Source organism: Rhyacophila brunnea, unplaced genomic scaffold (genome assembly GCF_057557595.1).
Source record: "Rhyacophila brunnea isolate RB1 unplaced genomic scaffold, BYU_Rbru_1.0 scaffold_24, whole genome shotgun sequence".
NCBI lineage: Eukaryota > Metazoa > Arthropoda > Insecta > Trichoptera > Rhyacophilidae > Rhyacophila > Rhyacophila brunnea.
The window spans coordinates 14,811,466-14,830,818 of NW_028232904.1; positions in this window are offsets into that span (position 1 = coordinate 14,811,466).

The window sequence follows — 19,353 nt, forward strand, 5'->3', positions numbered from 1 at the left end:
GCAGCTAATAGTCGAATATTTTTTTAGTATTATATCGCTTAGATCAGTAGGATTTAATTGAATTTTAAAATCTTAGTTAAACTTAGTAAACATTGCAATTTAGAGTTCAATGAAAACTTATGTTATGTTTGACTGACAAAATTTAGTATGCACTATGTATACTCGATATGCACGACCTACGTCCACCCTTCGTCACTGAAAAGAAGACGGATATAGTTTTGGCATTCTTATCGTCATGATCGATTGATGAAATTGAGTTTTCATATTTCGACGCTTGTTCCCTATTACCTTTCAAACGCTGTCAACCGCAGGCTGTCCATGAATGAAAGGTAAAAGAGGATACGTTTTGATAAAATTGAGTTTTCATATTTTGACGCTTGTTCCCTATTACCTTTCAAACGCTGTCAACCGCAGGCTGTTCATGAATGAAAGGTAAAAGAGGATAAGTTTTGATAAAATTGAGATTTCATATTTCGACGCTTGTTCCCTATTACTTTTCAAACGCTGTCAACCGCAGGCTGTCATATTTGCATATAAACAATGTTTTGAAGAGGTAATGATTGTGGAGATGTCGAAACAGAACCAACGTACAAGCATGCGAAGTAAGTTATTATTTATGTATATTTATAACAGTATTAAAAAAATTTTAGATATGCGAAATATACTTGTGTGGAATGATAACTCAATTTTATCAAAACTTATTCTCTTTTACCTTTCATTCATGGACAGCCTGCGGTTGACAGCGTTTGAAAGGTAATAGGGAACAAGCGTCGAAATATGAAAACTCAATTTTATCAAAACTTATCCTCTTTTACCTTTCATTCATGGACAGCCTGCGGTTGACAGCGTTTGAAAGGTAATAGGGAATAAGCGTCGAAATATGAAAACTCAATTTCATCAAAACTTATCCTCGTTTACCTTTCATTCATGGACAGCCTGCGGTTGACAGCGTTTGAAAGGTAATAGGGAACAAGCGTCGAAATATGAAAACTCAATTTTATCAAAACTTATCCTCTTTTACCTTTCATTCATGGACAGCCTTGAAAGGAAAATATATTTTGACAATAGCAAAATGAATTAGGTATGTACCTAGGTACCTACTTACTTACCTAAAGCATCATTTTTGATTTAAAATGAATTTATATTTTGAGAATACTGGATTTGTTAAGATAAAATATTACCTATATAAAAATAATTACAAGATAAAAAAAGAACTTTATATATACAACGTTTTTAAATTCTGTTGAACCTTATCAACTTGACTTGATTAGCTTAAACGATTTAAAAAAAATTGTAAGTACTTGACAATATGTCATAATGATTTCAATAGTAAGGCACGTATATATTAATAATTTAGTTGCTAGGACCCCAGACCCCCAGCAACCGATAATGGTGTCGAGATAACTTTTCATACAAAACAGAATTAACTGAAAATGAATTCAATTCTACTTAAAGGGCTAAAAGTATTAAAAGAATGCATTGGCATCGTGTTCTGATATATTATAAAAGTTTCAAATGTCTAGCTAGTCGGGAAATTAGTTAAAAATCGATTGCAAGATTTGTACCGGACAAAGCATCACCGGACAAATAAGAATACAAGCTAAGAAAAACGTTGTAAAAACAACCGAACTGTTTATTTAAAAACACATTTAATAGGTATTAAACTATCACATAGGTACATATGGAAATTTAATAGTTTGTATGTTTTTTATGCACCGTTAAGCTAGTTTTATTTACACATGAAAAAGAACATCCATTACATAGAACTCCATTTCATCAAAACTGTCGCTTATTCCTTTAAGCCTTTCATACGTCGACGGCGTGTGAAAGGCTATCGGGAATAACCGACAAAATACAAAATGTTCAAAAGTTAAGAATTTTGGAAAAAAAATCATTCTAAATCACCCAATGGTTCGATTTTTAAAATTTGCACTTTTATAAGGTCCTGAAGATTGTGTCTAAGTGGTGGTGTTCATACTTTTTAAAAATATGACTCAATTTAAGAATTAGTGTCGCTTATGCAATTCGGTCACAAAAATAGAATCAGAAAAAGGGGTCTAACTAAAAATTATAAAAGCCGTACTGAGAAGTAAGAAGCAGATATTACGTTTCATATGTAGGTAAGTTTACACATAATTATATGTGTGTGATAGTTTATTTGTAAGTATATTATTACTTATATATTTTAATATCAAATGATGAAGTTTTTTTTACTAATAGCTTTAATTATGGATCTCTGTGTCTAATGGCAGTGGCGAGGAGTGGAGGTAGGCTGTTGAGATGCAACATAAATAGTGCGCACTATACTTTTTGTCAGTCATAATTATTTGTTTTCATTGAACTAAGAATACAGGCAGATGGTGCTGTTAGTTTTTAAAATTCAATTCAGCCCTGCCTTCTCCAAACCATTATAGTTCAGGTGTGCTATGCGCGACCCGACGAAAATGGTGCACTCGTTTACAGTCGTATTTATTTATTTTCGTTGAATTAAGAATACATCCTATTAATACTTTGGACGCTGAAGACGCACCTGGCGCGTAATGACCAGGCGGCCGATCGATGTGATTAACGTGCATTTTAAAGGTGGTAATAAAAAATCATTAGAAAGACAGCAGCTAATAGTCGAATATTTTTTTAGTATTATATCGCTTAGATCAGTAGGATTTAATTGAATTTTAAAATCTTAGTTAAACTTAGTAAACATTGCAATTTAGAGTTCAATGAAAACTTATGTAATGTTTGACTGACAAAATTGAGTATGCACTATGTTTACTCGATATGCACGACCTACGTCCACCCTTCGTCACTGAAAAGAAGACGGATATAGTTTTGGCATTCTTATCGTCATGATCGATTGATGAAATTGAGTTTTCATATTTCGACGCTTGTTCCCTATTACCTTTCAAACGCTGTCAACCGCAGGCTGTCCATGAATGAAAGGTAAAAGAGGATAAGTTTTGATAAAATTGAGTTTTCATATTTTGACGCTTGTTCCCTATTACCTTTCAAACGCTGTCAACCGCAGGCTGTTCATGAATGAAAGGTAAAAGAGGATAAGTTTTGATAAAATTGAGATTTCATATTTCGACGCTTGTTCCCTATTACTTTTCAAACACTGTCAACCGCAGGCTGTCATATTTGCATATAAACAATGTTTTAAAGAGGTAATGATTGTGGAGATGTCGAAACAGAACCAACGTACAAGCATGCGAAGTAAGTAATTATTTATGTATATTTATAACAGTATTAAAAAAATTTTAGATATGCGAAATATACTTGTGTGGAATGATAACTCAATTTTATCAAAACTTATTCTCTTTTACCTTTCATTCATGGACAGCCTGCGGTTGACAGCGTTTGAAAGGTAATAGGGAACAAGCGTCGAAATATGAAAACTCAATTTTATCAAAACTTATCCTCTTTTACCTTTCATTCATGGACAGCCTGCGGTTGACAGCGTTTGAAAGGTAATAGGGAATAAGCGTCGAAATATGAAAACTCAATTTCATCAAAACTTATCCTCGTTTACCTTTCATTTATGGACAGCCTGCGGTTGACAGCGTTTGAAAGGTAATAGGGAACATGCGTCGAAATATGAAAACTCAATTTTATCAAAACTTATCCTCTTTTACCTTTCATTCATGGACAGCCTTGAAAGGAAAATATATTTTGACAATAGCAAAATGAATTAGGTATGTACCTAGGTACCTACTCACTTACCTAAAGCATCATTTTTGATTTAAAATGAATTTATATTTTGAGAATACTGGATTTGTTAGGATAAAATATTACCTATATAAAAATAATTACAAGATAAAAAAGAACTTTATATATACAACGTTTTTAAATTCTGTTGAACCATATCAACTTGACTTGACTAGCTTAAACGATTTAAAAAAAATTGTAAGTACTTGACAATATGTCATAATGATTTCAATAGTAAGGCACGTTTATATTAATACTTTAGTTGCTAGGACCCCAGACCCCTAGCAACCGATAATGGTGTCGAAATAACTTTTCATACAAAACAGAATTAACTGAAAATGAATTCAATTCTACTTAAAGAGCTAAAAGTATTAAATGAATGCATTGGCATCGTGTTCTGATATATTCTAAAACTTTTAAATGTCTAGCTAGTCGGGAAATTAGTTAAAAATCGATTGCAAGATTTGTACCGGACAAATAAGAATACAAGCTAAGAAAAACGTTGTAAAAACAACCGAACTGTTTATTTGAAAACACATTTAATAGGTATTAAACTATTACATAGGTACATATGGAAATTTAATAGTTTGTATATTTTTTATGCACCGTTATTTAGTATCATATCGCTTAGATCAGTAGGATTTAATTGAATTTTAAAATTTTAGTTAAACTTAGTAAACATTGCAATTTAGAGTTCAATGAAAACTTATGTTATGTTTGACTGACAAAATTTAGTATGAACTATGTATACCCGATATGCACGACCTACGTCCACCCTTCGTCACTGAAAAGAAGACGGATATAGTTTTGGCATTCTTATCGTCTACAGAAATATAGTTCGCCGATTTATTGACTCTAAACAAATTTCCTTATTACGCCAAGCCATAGAACTTTTACTATTTCTGAGTTCCATGCGCCAAGCTCTCATTCATAAGGGCTGCGCAAGAGTATGCGTGTCGTTGACATTAAATCGGGGTTCTAGGATCATAAGGGCGAAATTACAAAATGGCTGTTTTGAGTTAAATATTGCATTGTCTTGCTAGAACGCAGTTCTATTATATGTACAAAGATGAAACTCGTACGTATAGCGGTTTGCCAGACATTACTCGGCGTATCTACAAATCAATATGGAATTTTAGTTTCATATAGGCGAACACCTTTTTACGCCTGTGTGACTGACATTAATGCCGATTGATTAAGGACAGTTCGGCGTAAGCGGCGTTTCGTCTTTATGACACCGACATAAAGTTTAGTTTATGGAAATTTCGTAATTTTTAGTTTGGCGTAAGATGTCAATTTGACTTAAGTAAACACTTGCTATCGGTTCTTTTTTTTTTTTTTTTTTTTTAATAATAACCATACCCTTGCTTTTTCGTACAAGGTGGTTGGGTGGGTTAGTTGCATTGATCTGGGGCTAATTAGGTGCCTCCATTTATATCTTTAATTTTCTTTATGGCCAGGATTAAATATTTTGTGTAGTGTTCTTGTGTTGTTCTATTGCTTAGTGCTTCGTGAGGCTTTTGGAGGTCAATTTCGTGATTATGTTGTCTACATCGAGTCCTGAGAGTCCATCGCTCCCTTTCTAGTATAGGGCAGTCGTTGATGACATGCCACACAGTTTGAGATGTGTTGCCGTCACATGGACAACAGTCGTCATCCCTCAATTTAAATCTTTTTAGATAAGCTCGCACCGATCCGTGGCCTGTTAGTATCTGTGTGAGTTCGTGTGATATTTTTAAGTTCCTGGCAAGAGTGATGGCACAGTTTATGTTTGGAATAAATTTCTGCGTTATTGATCCTGTGGCGGATGTTGTGTATCTGTGGTTCCATAGCTCTATGGTATCTTCGTTTAGTTTTATTTTTGCGTAACTCAGAGGGAAGTGTGTATAGGTTAAAGGTCTTTTGTCTGTTGTGGCTTGTTTAGCGTATTTATCAGCTTCCTCGTTTTCGGCTATCCCTGTGTGACTTCTTATCCAGAAGAATCTGGGGTTTGTTCCTATCATTCGAAGCTGTGTTGACAGTGTTAAAATGTCTCTTACAAGTGGGTGTGTCGATGATGGGTTTTGGAGAGCTACCAGACTGGATTGGCTATCTGAGAATATGTTTACATAGTCGTGTCTGTGTAACTTTAATCTTTTGAGTGTCCACTCGAGAGATTCTCTGATAGCAAATATTTCTGCTTGGAAAACAGTGCAGAAGCTTTCGAGCTTAAATTTTCGGGGTGTTATTAATGTTCCATTTTCGTAGGCTACAAAAGCTGCCCCTACTTTGTTATCGATTAGACTGCCATCTGTGTAGATCTCCAATCCTGTGATGTGGTATTTTGTTTTAGTGTCTTCGTCAACTGTTCCTATGTGTTCTATATTTTCTAGATGTCTGTTGCCAGGATGTGGAAGTTGTGTGTAGTGTATTTTGTTTTCGTATGTTCTGTCTGTAGTTAAGTGTCGGGGAAGTATGTGGCTTGTTTTAACTTGGTATATTCCTGTAAGTTCTTGTATTTTTATATCTATTGGCGCTATTCCTGCCAGGGCTTGTGCTGACGTTAGCGATATTGTGCGATATCCCTTGCAAATTGATATTGCGAAAGGTCTTTGCGCGGAATTCAGTCTTTTTTGGATCGACTTTCTGTGAGTTGCTTTATTCCAGACCGATGCCGCGTAAGTTAAGGTTGGCTCCACAGCTCCATGATATATAATTTTTAAAACTTCAGGAGACGCCCCCCAAGTGGCTCTTGCTGTTTTTAAAAAGAATTTTCCCATTTGAGCTGCTTTCTTACATATGTAGTCGACGTGTTTCGCCCAATTGATGTGCCTGTCTAGTATTATGCCAAGAATTTTAAAGGAATCGACCAACTCTTTCGGTTTTCCTTTCCACTGGATTTCTGGTGTTCGTATTTTCCTTTTGTTGATAAACATTATATTTGTCTTATTATCTGAGAAGGTTAGTTTTACGTCTTCACCCCATGAGTTTACTTTTTGAAGCACGCTATTGGTTTTTAATTCCAGTTCGTCGGTGTCTTTTGCTGCTATCAATATTAACACATCGTCAGCAAAGGCTTGTATGTGTGTATTGTGGGGTAAGAGTATTGTTAATAGACTGTCTAAGGCGATATTCCATAGTGTTGGGCCACAAGTTGAGCCTTGGATGCAACCTTGGGTTTGGTCTTGTTTTATTTCTTCGTCTGCATACTTTAGTTTTACTTCCCTATCTTGTAGATAACTGCAAAACAGTTTGTACAAGTTAGGCGGTGTTGACTTGATTGCAAGGGCGTTTTTTATGTGTGGCCACCATGCGTTATCAAATGCACCTTGAATGTCTAGGGAAATTGCTATGAGTGATTCTTTCAATTCGAGATGCGTTGAGATTATGTGTACGGCTTTGTTTAGTGCGTGTTCTGTTGATGTTTGAGGCGTAAAGCCAAACTGTTTAGTGCTCAATTTGTTGTTTTTTGTAAGATGCCAGTGCACTCTCTGAATTGCTAGTTTTTCTAGCACTTTTCCGAAAACGGGAAGGAGGCCGATAGGCCTGTACGATTTTGTGTCCATAGCATCTTTCCCAGGCTTAGGAACGGCCTTAATGATCGCTATTTTCCAGGATTTCGGGAAGTGAACGAGTGTCAGACATTTATTGTATAGTAGTAGAATTTCTTCAGGGAAGTTTTTTGCGAAATTTTGGCAGATATCTAATGTGAGGTTGTCGTGTCCAGGTGCCTTTTTTGGAGTCATATTCTGTAAGGCGGATAGAATCTCAGTAAGTGTGAATTGGATATCATCCTCTCCGGCCGGAATATGGTTGTCTGATGTGTATCTGATGTAGTGTTGAATCGGTGTATCTGTTGTTGGATCATCGTATGGAAAGAATTTTTCCATTAGGGCTTTTGCAGAGTCTTTTGCGGATGAGTGCTTTACTCCCTCTGTAGTAAGTGTCGATTGAATATTGCTGGCATTAGTTTTTTTTGTTATTTTGTATAGCGAAGACCATGCTGTCATTGGCGTCTGAGATTCATAAAATAATTTAGCGCTTTTAATTTTTGCTTCCTCAATGGCTGTTTTGTATGCTTCTCTTTTGTCGATATAGTCAGTGAGCTTTTGTGGTCGCATGATGTCACTTGAGTTCTGTAATTTCCGTTTTGATCTGAGAGTTATTCTTTTCATTTTTGTTAATTCAGCGTTCCACCAGATTGGATTTTTCCTGATATTATGTTGCGTTTTTGTGGGAGTATTTTATGGCATGCGATAGAGATTGCCGAGGTGACCGTTTCCACTGCAGTGTCGAGTTCAGGAGTTGTATGTATGTTTTCAAGGAACTGTTTATCTATGTTAAACTCGGCCATGTTTTCCCTTGTCAATTCATTTATTTTTCTCCAGTCGGTTTTTTCATTTGTTATAAAAATGCGTGTTGAGTCGGTCATGGGTGAGAGTACGCTAATTGTATTATTCCAAGTAAAGGTGGTTGGGTTGTGGTCTGAGATGGGGTTGTGTTGGTCTTCTACTGTCCAGTTAGCAATTTTGTGTGTTGTGTTTGGTGGTTCATATTTGCATATAAACAATGTTTTGAAGAGGTTATGATTGTGGAGATATCGAAACAGAACCAACGTACAAGCATGCGAAGTAAGTAATTATTTATGTATATTTATTACAGTATTAAAAAAATTTTAGATATTCGAAATATACTTGTGTGGAATGATAACTCAATTTTATCAAAACTTATCCTCTTTTACCATTCATTCATGGACAGCCTGCGGTTGACAGCGTTTGAAAGGTTATAGGGAACAAGCGTCGAAATATGAAAACTCAATTTTATCAAAACTTATCCTCTTTTACCTTTCATTCATGGACAGCCTGCGGTTGACAGCGTTTGAAAGGTAATAGGGAACAAGCGTCGAAATATGAAAACTCAATTTTATCAAAACTTATCCTCTTTTACCTTTCATTCATGGACAGCCTTGAAAGGAAAATATATTTTGACAATAGCAAAATGAATTAGGTATGTACCTAGGTACCTACTTACTTACCTAAAGCATCATTTTTGATTTAAAATGAATTTATATTTTGAGAATACTGGATTTGTTAAGATAAAATATTACCTATATAAAAATAATTACAAGATAAAAAAGAACTTTATATACACAACGTTTTTAAATTCTGTTGAACCATATCAACTTGACTTGACTAGCTTAAACGATTTAAAAAAAATTGTAAGTACTTGACAATATGTCATAATGATTTCAATAGTAAGGCACGTATATATTAATAATTTAGTTGCTAGGACCCCAGACCCCTAGCAACCGATAATGGTGTCGAAATAACTTTTCATACAAAACAGAATTAACTGAAAATGAATTCAATTCTACTTAAAGGGCTAAAAGTATTAAAAGAATGCATTGGCATCGTGTTCTGATATATTCTAAAAGTTTCAAATGTCTAGCTAGTCGGGAAATTAGTTAAAAATCGATTGCAAGATTTGTACCGGACAAAGTATCACCGGACAAATAAGAATACAAGCTAAGAAAAACGTTGTAAAAACAACCGAACTGTTTATTTAAAAACACATTTAATAGGTATTAAACTATCACATAGGTACATATGGAAATTTAATAGTTTGTATGTTTTTTATGCACCGTTAAGCTAGTTTTATTTACACATGAAAAAGAACATCCATTACATAGAACTCCATTTCATCAAAACTGTCGCTTATTCCTTTAAGCCTTTCATACGTCGACGGCGTGTGAAAGGCTATCGGGAATAACCGACAAAATACAAAATGTTCAAAAGTTAAGAATTTTGGAAAAAAAATCATTCTAAATCACCCAATGGTTCGATTTTTAAAATTTGCACTTTTATAAGGTCCTGAAGATTGTGTCTAAGTGGTGGTGTTCATACTTTTTAAAAATATGACTCAATTTAAGAATTAGTGTCGCTTATGCAATTCGGTCACAAAAATAGAATCAGAAAAAGGGGTCTAACTGAAAATTATAATAGCCGTACTGAGAAGTAAGAAGCAGATATTACGTTTCATATGTAGGTAAGTTTACACATAATTATATGTGTGTGATAGTTTATTTGTAAGTATATTATTACTTATATATTTTAATATCAAATGATGAAGTTTTTTTTACTAATAGCTTTAATTATGGATCTCTGTGTCTAATGGCAGTGGCGAGGAGTGGAGGTAGGCTGTTGAGATGCAACATAAATAGTGCGCACTATACTTTTTGTCAGTCATAATTATTTGTTTTCATTGAACTAAGAATACAGGCAGATGGTGCTGTTAGTTTTTTAAATTCAATTAAGCCCTGCCTTCTCCAAACCATTATAGTTCAGGTGTGCTATGCGCGACCCGACGAAAATGGTGCACTCGTTTACAGTCGTATTTATTTATTTTCGTTGAATTAAGAATACATCCTATTAATACTTTGGACGCTGAAGACGCACCTGGCGCGTAATGACCAGGCGGCCGATCGATGTAATTAACGTGCATTTTAAAGGTGGTAATAAAAAATCATTAGAAAGACAGCAGCTAATAGTCGAATATTTTTTTAGTATTATATCGCTTAGATCAGTAGGATTTAATTGAATTTTAAAATCTTAGTTAAACTTAGTAAACATTGCAATTTAGAGTTCAATGAAAACTTATGTTATGTTTGACTGACAAAATTTAGTATGCACTATGTATACTCGATATGCACGACCTACGTCCACCCTTCGTCACTGAAAAGAAGACGGATATAGTTTTGGCATTCTTATCGTCATGATCGATTGATGAAATTGAGTTTTCATATTTCGACGCTTGTTCCCTATTACCTTTCAAACGCTGTCAACCGCAGGCTGTCCATGAATGAAAGGTAAAAGAGGATACGTTTTGATAAAATTGAGTTTTCATATTTTGACGCTTGTTCCCTATTACCTTTCAAACGCTGTCAACCGCAGGCTGTTCATGAATGAAAGGTAAAAGAGGATAAGTTTTGATAAAATTGAGATTTCATATTTCGACGCTTGTTCCCTATTACTTTTCAAACGCTGTCAACCGCAGGCTGTCATATTTGCATATAAACAATGTTTTGAAGAGGTAATGATTGTGGAGATGTCGAAACAGAACCAACGTACAAGCATGCGAAGTAAGTTATTATTTATGTATATTTATAACAGTATTAAAAAAAATTTTAGATATGCGAAATATACTTGTGTGGAATGATAACTCAATTTTATCAAAACTTATTCTCTTTTACCTTTCATTCATGGACAGCCTGCGGTTGACAGCGTTTGAAAGGTAATAGGGAACAAGCGTCGAAATATGAAAACTCAATTTTATCAAAACTTATCCTCTTTTACCTTTCATTCATGGACAGCCTGCGGTTGACAGCGTTTGAAAGGTAATAGGGAATAAGCGTCGAAATATGAAAACTCAATTTCATCAAAACTTATCCTCGTTTACCTTTCATTCATGGACAGCCTGCGGTTGACAGCGTTTGAAAGGTAATAGGGAACAAGCGTCGAAATATGAAAACTCAATTTTATCAAAACTTATCCTCTTTTACCTTTCATTCATGGACAGCCTTGAAAGGAAAATATATTTTGACAATAGCAAAATGAATTAGGTATGTACCTAGGTACCTACTTACTTACCTAAAGCATCATTTTTGATTTAAAATGAATTTATATTTTGAGAATACTGGATTTGTTAAGATAAAATATTACCTATATAAAAATAATTACAAGATAAAAAAGAACTTTATATATACAACGTTTTTAAATTCTGTTGAACCATATCAACTTGACTTGACTAGCTTAAACGATTTAAAAAAAATTGTAAGTACTTGACAATATGTCATAATGATTTCAATAGTAAGGCACGTATATATTAATAATTTAGTTGCTAGGACCCCAGACCCCTAGCAACCGATAATGGTGTCGAAATAACTTTTCATACAAAACAGAATTAACTGAAAATGAATTCAATTCTACTTAAAGGGCTAAAAGTATTAAAAGAATGCATTGGCATCGTGTTCTGATATATTCTAAAAGTTTCAAATGTCTAGCTAGTCGGGAAATTAGTTAAAAATCGATTGCAAGATTTGTACCGGACAAAGCATCACCGGACAAATAAGAATACAAGCTAAGAAAAACGTTGTAAAAACAACCGAACTGTTTATTTAAAAACACATTTAATAGGTATTAAACTATCACATAGGTACATATGGAAATTTAATAGTTTGTATGTTTTTTATGCACCGTTAAGCTAGTTTTATTTACACATGAAAAAGAACATCCATTACATAGAACTCCATTTCATCAAAACTGTCGCTTATTCCTTTAAGCCTTTCATACGTCGACGGCGTGTGAAAGGCTATCGGGAATAACCGACAAAATACAAAATGTTCAAAAGTTAAGAATTTTGGAAAAAAAATCATTCTAAATCACCCAATGGTTCGATTTTTAAAATTTTCACTTTTATAAGGTCCTGAACATTGTGTCTAAGTGGTGGTGTTCATACTTTTTAAAAATATGACTCAATTTAAGAATTAGTGTCGCTTATGCAATTCGGTCACAAAAATAGAATCAGAAATAGTGGTCTAACTAAAAATTATAATAGCCGTACTGAGAAGTAAGAAGCAGATATTACGTTTCATATGTAGGTAAGTTTACACATAATTATATGTGTGTGATAGTTTATTTGTAAGTATATTATTACTTATATATTTTAATATCAAATGATGAAGTTTTTTTTACTAATAGCTTTAATTATGGATCTCTGTGTCTAATGGCAGTGGCGAGGAGTGGAGGTAGGCTGTTGACATGCAACATAAATAGTGCGCACTATACTTTTTGTCAGTCATAATTATTTGTTTTCATTGAACTAAGAATACAGGCAGATGGTGCTGTTAGTTTTTAAAATTCAATTAAGCCCTGCCTTCTCCAAACCATTATAATTCAGGTGTGCTATGCGCGACCCGACGAAAATGGTGCACTCGTTTACAGTCGTATTTATTTATTTTCGTTGAATTAAGAATACATCCTATTAATACTTTGGACGCTGAAGACGCACCTGGCGCGTAATGACCAGGCGGCCGATCGATGTAATTAACGTGCATTTTAAAGGTGGTAATTAAAAAATCATTAGAAAGACAGCAGCTAATAGTCGAATATTTTTTTAGTATTATATCGCTTAGATCAGTGGGATTTAATTGAATTTTAAAATCTTAGTTAAACTTAGTAAACATTGCAATTTAGAGTTCAATGAAAACTTATTCTCTTTTACCTTTCATTCATGGACAGCCTGCGGTTGACAGCGTTTGAAAGGTAATAGGGAACAAGCGTCGAAATATGAAAACTCAATTTTATCAAAACTTATCCTCTTTTACCTTTCATTCATGGACAGCCTGCGGTTGACAGCGTTTGAAAGGTAAAAGGGAATAAGCGTCGAAATATGAAAACTCAATTTCATCAAAACTTATCCTCGTTTACCTTTCATTCATGGACAGCCTGCGGTTGACAGCATTTGAAAGGTAATAGGGAACAAGCGTCGAAATATGAAAACTCAATTTTATCAAAACTTATCCTCTTTTACCTTTCATTCATGGACAGCCTTGAAAGGAAAATATATTTTGACAATAGCAAAATGAATTAGGTATGTACCTTGGTACCTACTTACTTACCTAAAGCATCATTTTTGATTTAAAATGAATTTATATTTTGAGAATACTGGATTTGTTAAGATAAAATATTACCTATATAAAAATAATTACAAGATAAAAAAGAACTTTATATATACAACGTTTTTAAATTCTGTTGAACCATATCAACTTGACTTGACTAGCTTAAACGATTTAAAAAAAATTGTAAGTACTTGACAATATGTCATAATGATTTCAATAGTAAGGCACGTATATATTAATAATTTAGTTGCTAGGACCCCAGACCCCTAGCAACCGATAATGGTGTCGAAATAACTTTTCATACAAAACAGAATTAACTGAAAATGAATTCAATTCTACTTAAAGGGCTAAAAGTATTAAAAGAATGCATTGGCATCGTGTTCTGATATATTATAAAAGTTTCAAATGTCTAGCTAGTCGGGAAATTAGTTAAAAATCGATTGCAAGATTTGTACCGGACAAAGCATCACCGGACAAATAAGAATACAAGCTAAGAAAAACGTTGTAAAAACAACCGAACTGTTTATTTAAAAACACATTTAATAGGTATTAAACTATCACATAGGTACATATGGAAATTTAATAGTTTGTATGTTTTTTATGCACCGTTAAGCTAGTTTTATTTACACATGAAAAAGAACATCCATTACATAGAACTCCATTTCATCAAAACTGTCGCTTATTCCTTTAAGCCTTTCATACGTCGACGGCGTGTGAAAGGCTATCGGGAATAACCGACAAAATACAAAATGTTCAAAAGTTAAGAATTTTGGAAAAAAAATCATTCTAAATCACCCAATGGTTCGATTTTTAAAATTTACACTTTTATAAGGTCCTGAAGATTGTGTCTAAGTGGTGGTGTTCATACTTTTTAAAAATATGACTCAATTTAAGAATTTGTGTCGCTTATGCAATTCGGTCACAAAAATAGAATCAGAAAAAGGGGTCTAACTAAAAATTATAATCGCCGTACTGAGAAGTAAGAAGCAGATATTACGTTTCATATGTAGGTAAGTTTACACATAATTATATGTGTGTGATAGTTTATTTGTAAGTATATTATTACTTATATATTTTAATATCAAATGATGAAGTTTTTTTTACTAATAGCTTTAATTATGGATCTCTGTGTCTAATGGCAGTGGCGAGGAGTGGAGGTAGGCTGTTGAGATGCAACATAAATAGTGCGCACTATACTTTTTGTCAGTCATAATTATTTGTTTTCATTGAACTAAGAATACAGGCAGATGGTGCTGTTAGTTTTTAAAATTCAATTAAGCCCTGCCTTCTCCAAACCATTATAGTTCAGGTGTGCTATGCGCGACCCGACGAAAATGGTGCACTCGTTTACAGTCGTATTTATTTATTTTCGTTGAATTAAGAATACATCCTATTAATACTTTGGACGCTGAAGACGCACCTGGCGCGTAATGACCAGGCGGCCGATCGATGTAATTAACGTGCATTTTAAAGGTGGTAATAAAAAATCATTAGAAAGACAGCAGCTAATAGTCGAATATTTTTTTAGTATTATATCGCTTAGATCAGTAGGATTTAATTGAATTTTAAAATCTTAGTTAAACTTAGTAAACATTGCAATTTAGAGTTCAATGAAAACTTATGTTATGTTTGACTGACAAAATTTAGTATGCACTATGTATACTCGATATGCACGACCTACGTCCACCCTTCGTCACTGAAAAGAAGACGGATATAGTTTTGGCATTCTTATCGTCATGATCGATTGATGAAATTGAGTTTTCATATTTCGACGCTTGTTCCCTATTACCTTTCAAACGCTGTCAACCGCAGGCTGTCCATGAATGAAAGGTAAAAGAGGATACGTTTTGATAAAATTGAGTTTTCATATTTTGACGCTTGTTCCCTATTACCTTTCAAACGCTGTCAACCGCAGGCTGTTCATGAATGAAAGGTAAAAGAGGATAAGTTTTGATAAAATTGAGATTTCATATTTCGACGCTTGTTCCCTATTACTTTTCAAACGCTGTCAACCGCAGGCTGTCATATTTGCATATAAACAATGTTTTGAAGAGGTAATGATTGTGGAGATGTCGAAACAGAACCAACGTACAAGCATGCGAAGTAAGTTATTATTTATGTATATTTATAACAGTATTAAAAAAATTTTAGATATGCGAAATATACTTGTGTGGAATGATAACTCAATTTTATCAAAACTTATTCTCTTTTACCTTTCATTCATGGACAGCCTGCGGTTGACAGTGTTTGAAAGGTAATAGGGAACAAGCGTCGAAATATGAAAACTCAATTTTATCAAAACTTATCCTCTTTTACCTTTCATTCATGGACAGCCTGCGGTTGACAGCGTTTGAAAGGTAATAGGGAATAAGCGTCGAAATATGAAAACTCAATTTCATCAAAACTTATCCTCGTTTACCTTTCATTCATGGACAGCCTGCGGTTGACAGCATTTGAAAGGTAATAGGGAACAAGCGTCGAAATATGAAAACTCAATTTTATCAAAACTTATCCTCTTTTATCTTTCATTCATGGACAGCCTTGAAAGGAAAATATATTTTGACAATAGCAAAATGAATTAGGTATGTACCTAGGTACCTACTTACTTACTTAAAGCATCATTTTTGATTTAAAATGAATTTATATTTTGAGAATACTGGATTTGTTAAGATAAAATATTACCTATATAAAAATAATTACAAGATAAAAAAGAACTTTATATATACAACGTTTTTAAATTCTGTTGAACCATATCAACTTGACTTGACTAGCTTAAACGATTTAAAAAAAATTGTAAGTACTTGACAATATGTCATAATGATTTCAATAGTAAGGCACGTATATATTAATAATTTAGTTGCTAGGACCCCAGACCCCTAGCAACCGATAATGGTGTCGAAATAACTTTTCATACAAAACAGAATTAACTGAAAATGAATTCAATTCTACTTAAAGGGCTAAAAGTATTAAAAGAATGCATTGGCATCGTGTTCTGATATATTCTAAAAGTTTCAAATGTCTAGCTAGTCGGGAAATTAGTTAAAAATCGATTGCAAGATTTGTACCGGACAAAGCATCACCGGACAAATAAGAATACAAGCTAAGAAAAACGTTGTAAAAACAACCGAACTGTTTATTTAAAAACACATTTAATAGGTATTAAACTATCACATAGGTACATATGGAAATTTAATAGTTTGTATGTTTTTTATGCACCGTTAAGCTAGTTTTATTTACACATGAAAAAGAACATCCATTACATAGAACTCCATTTCATCAAAACTGTCGCTTATTCCTTTAAGCCTTTCATACGTCGACGGCGTGTGAAAGGCTATCGGGAATAACCGACAAAATACAAAATGTTCAAAAGTTAAGAATTTTGGAAAAAAAATCATTCTAAATCACCCAATGGTTCGATTTTAAAAATTTGCACTTTTATAAGGTTCTGAAGATTGTGTCTAAGTGGTGGTGTTCATACTTTTTAAAAATATGACTCAATTTAAGAATTAGTGTCGCTTATGCAATTCGGTCACAAAAATAGAATCAGAAATAGGGGTCTAACTAAAAATTATAATAGCCGTACTGAGAAGTAAGAAGCAGATATTACGTTTCATATGTAGGTAAGTTTACACATAATTATATGTGTGTGATAGTTTATTTGTAAGTATATTATTACTTATATATTTTAATATCAAATGATGAAGTTTTTTTTACTAATAGCTTTAATTATGAATCTCTGTGTCTAATGGCAGTGGCGAGGAGTGGAGGTAGGCTGTTGACATGCAACATAAATAGTGCGCACTATACTTTTTGTCAGTCATAATTATTTGTTTTCATTGAACTAAGAATACAGGCAGATGGTGCTGTTAGTTTTTAAAATTCAGTTAAGCCCTGCCTTTTCCAAACCATTATAGTTTAGGTGTGCTATGCGCGACCCGACGAAAATGGTGCACTCGTTTACAGTCGTATTTATTTATTTTCGTTGAATTAAGAATACATCCTATTAATACTTTGGACGCTGAAGACGCACCTGGCGCGTAATGACCAGGCGGCCGATCGATGTAATTAACGTGCATTTTAAAGGTGGTAATAAAAAAATCATTAGAAAGACAGCAGCTAATAGTCGAATATTTTTTTAGTATTATATCGCTTAGATCAGTGGGATTTAATTGAATTTTAAAATCTTAGTTAAACTTAGTAAACATTGCAATTTAGAGTTCAATGAAAACTTATTCTCTTTTACCTTTCATTCATGGACAGCCTGCGGTTGACAGCGTTTGAAAGGTAATAGGGAACAAGCGTCGAAATATGAAAACTCAATTTTATCAAAACTTATCCTCTTTTACCTTTCATTCATGGACAGCCTGCGGTTGACAGCGTTTGAAAGGTAATAGGGAATAAGCGTCGAAATATGAAAACTCAATTTCATCAAAACTTATCCTCGTTTACCTTTCATTCATGGACAGCCTGCGGTTGACAGCATTTGAAAGGTAATAGGGAACAAGCGTCGAAATATGAAAACTCAATTTTATCAAAACTTATCCTCTTTTACCTTTCATTCATGGACAGCCTTGAAAGGAAAATATATTTTGACAATAGCAAAATGAATTAGGTATGTACCTAGGTACCTACTTACTTACCTAAAGCATCATTTTTGATTTAAAATGAATTTATATTTTGAGAATACTGGATTTGTTAAGATAAAATATTACCTTTATAAAAATAATTACAAGATAAAAAAGAACTTTATATATACAACGTTTTTAAATTCTGTTGAACCATATCAACTTGACTTGACTAGCTTAAACGATTTAAAAAAAATTGTAAGTACTTGACAATATGTCATAATGATTTCAATAGTAAGGCACGTATATATTAATAATTTAGTTGCTAGGACCCCAGACCCCTAGCAACCGATAATGGTGTCGAAATAACTTTTCATACAAAACAGAATTAACTGAAAATGAATTCAATTCTACTTAAAGGGCTAAAAGTATTAAAAGAATGCATTGGCATCGTGTTCTGATATATTATAAAAGTTTCAAATGTCTAGCTAGTCGGGAAATTAGTTAAAAATCGATTGCAAGATTTGTACCGGACAAAGCATCACCGGACAAATAAGAATACAAGCTAAGAAAAACGTTGTAAAAACAACCGAACTGTTTATTTAAAAACACATTTAATAGGTATTAAACTATCACATAGGTACATATGGAAATTTAATAGTTTGTATGTTTTTTATGCACCGTTAAGCTAGTTTTATTTACACATGAAAAAGAACATCCATTACATAGAACTCCATTTCATCAAAACTGTCGCTTATTCCTTTAAGCCTTTCATACGTCGACGGCGTGTGAAAGGCTATCGGGAATAACCGACAAAATACAAAATGTTCAAAAGTTAAGAATTTTGGAAAAAAAATCATTCTAAATCACCCAATGGTTCGATTTTTAAAATTTACACTTTTATAAGGTCCTGAAGATTGTGTCTAAGTGGTGGTGTTCATACTTTTTAAAAATATGACTCAATTTAAGAATTAGTGTCGCTTATGCAATTCGGTCACAAAAATAGAATCAGAAAAAGGGGTCTAACTAAAAATTATAATCGCCGTACTGAGAAGTAAGAAGCAGATATTAAGTTTCATATGTAGGTAAGTTTACACATAATTATATGTGTGTGATAGTTTATTTGTAAGTATATTATTACTTATATATTTTAATATCAAATGATGAAGTTTTTTTTACTAATAGCTTTAATTATGGATCTCTGTGTCTAATGGCAGTGGCGAGGAGTGGAGGTAGGCTGTTGAGATGCAACATAAATAGTGCGCACTATACTTTTTGTCAGTCATAATTATTTGTTTTCATTGAACTAAGAATACAGGCAGATGGTGCTGTTAGTTTTTAAAATTCAATTAAGCCCTGCCTTCTCCAAACCATTATAGTTCAGGTGTGCTATGCGCGACCCGACGAAAATGGTGCACTCGTTTACAG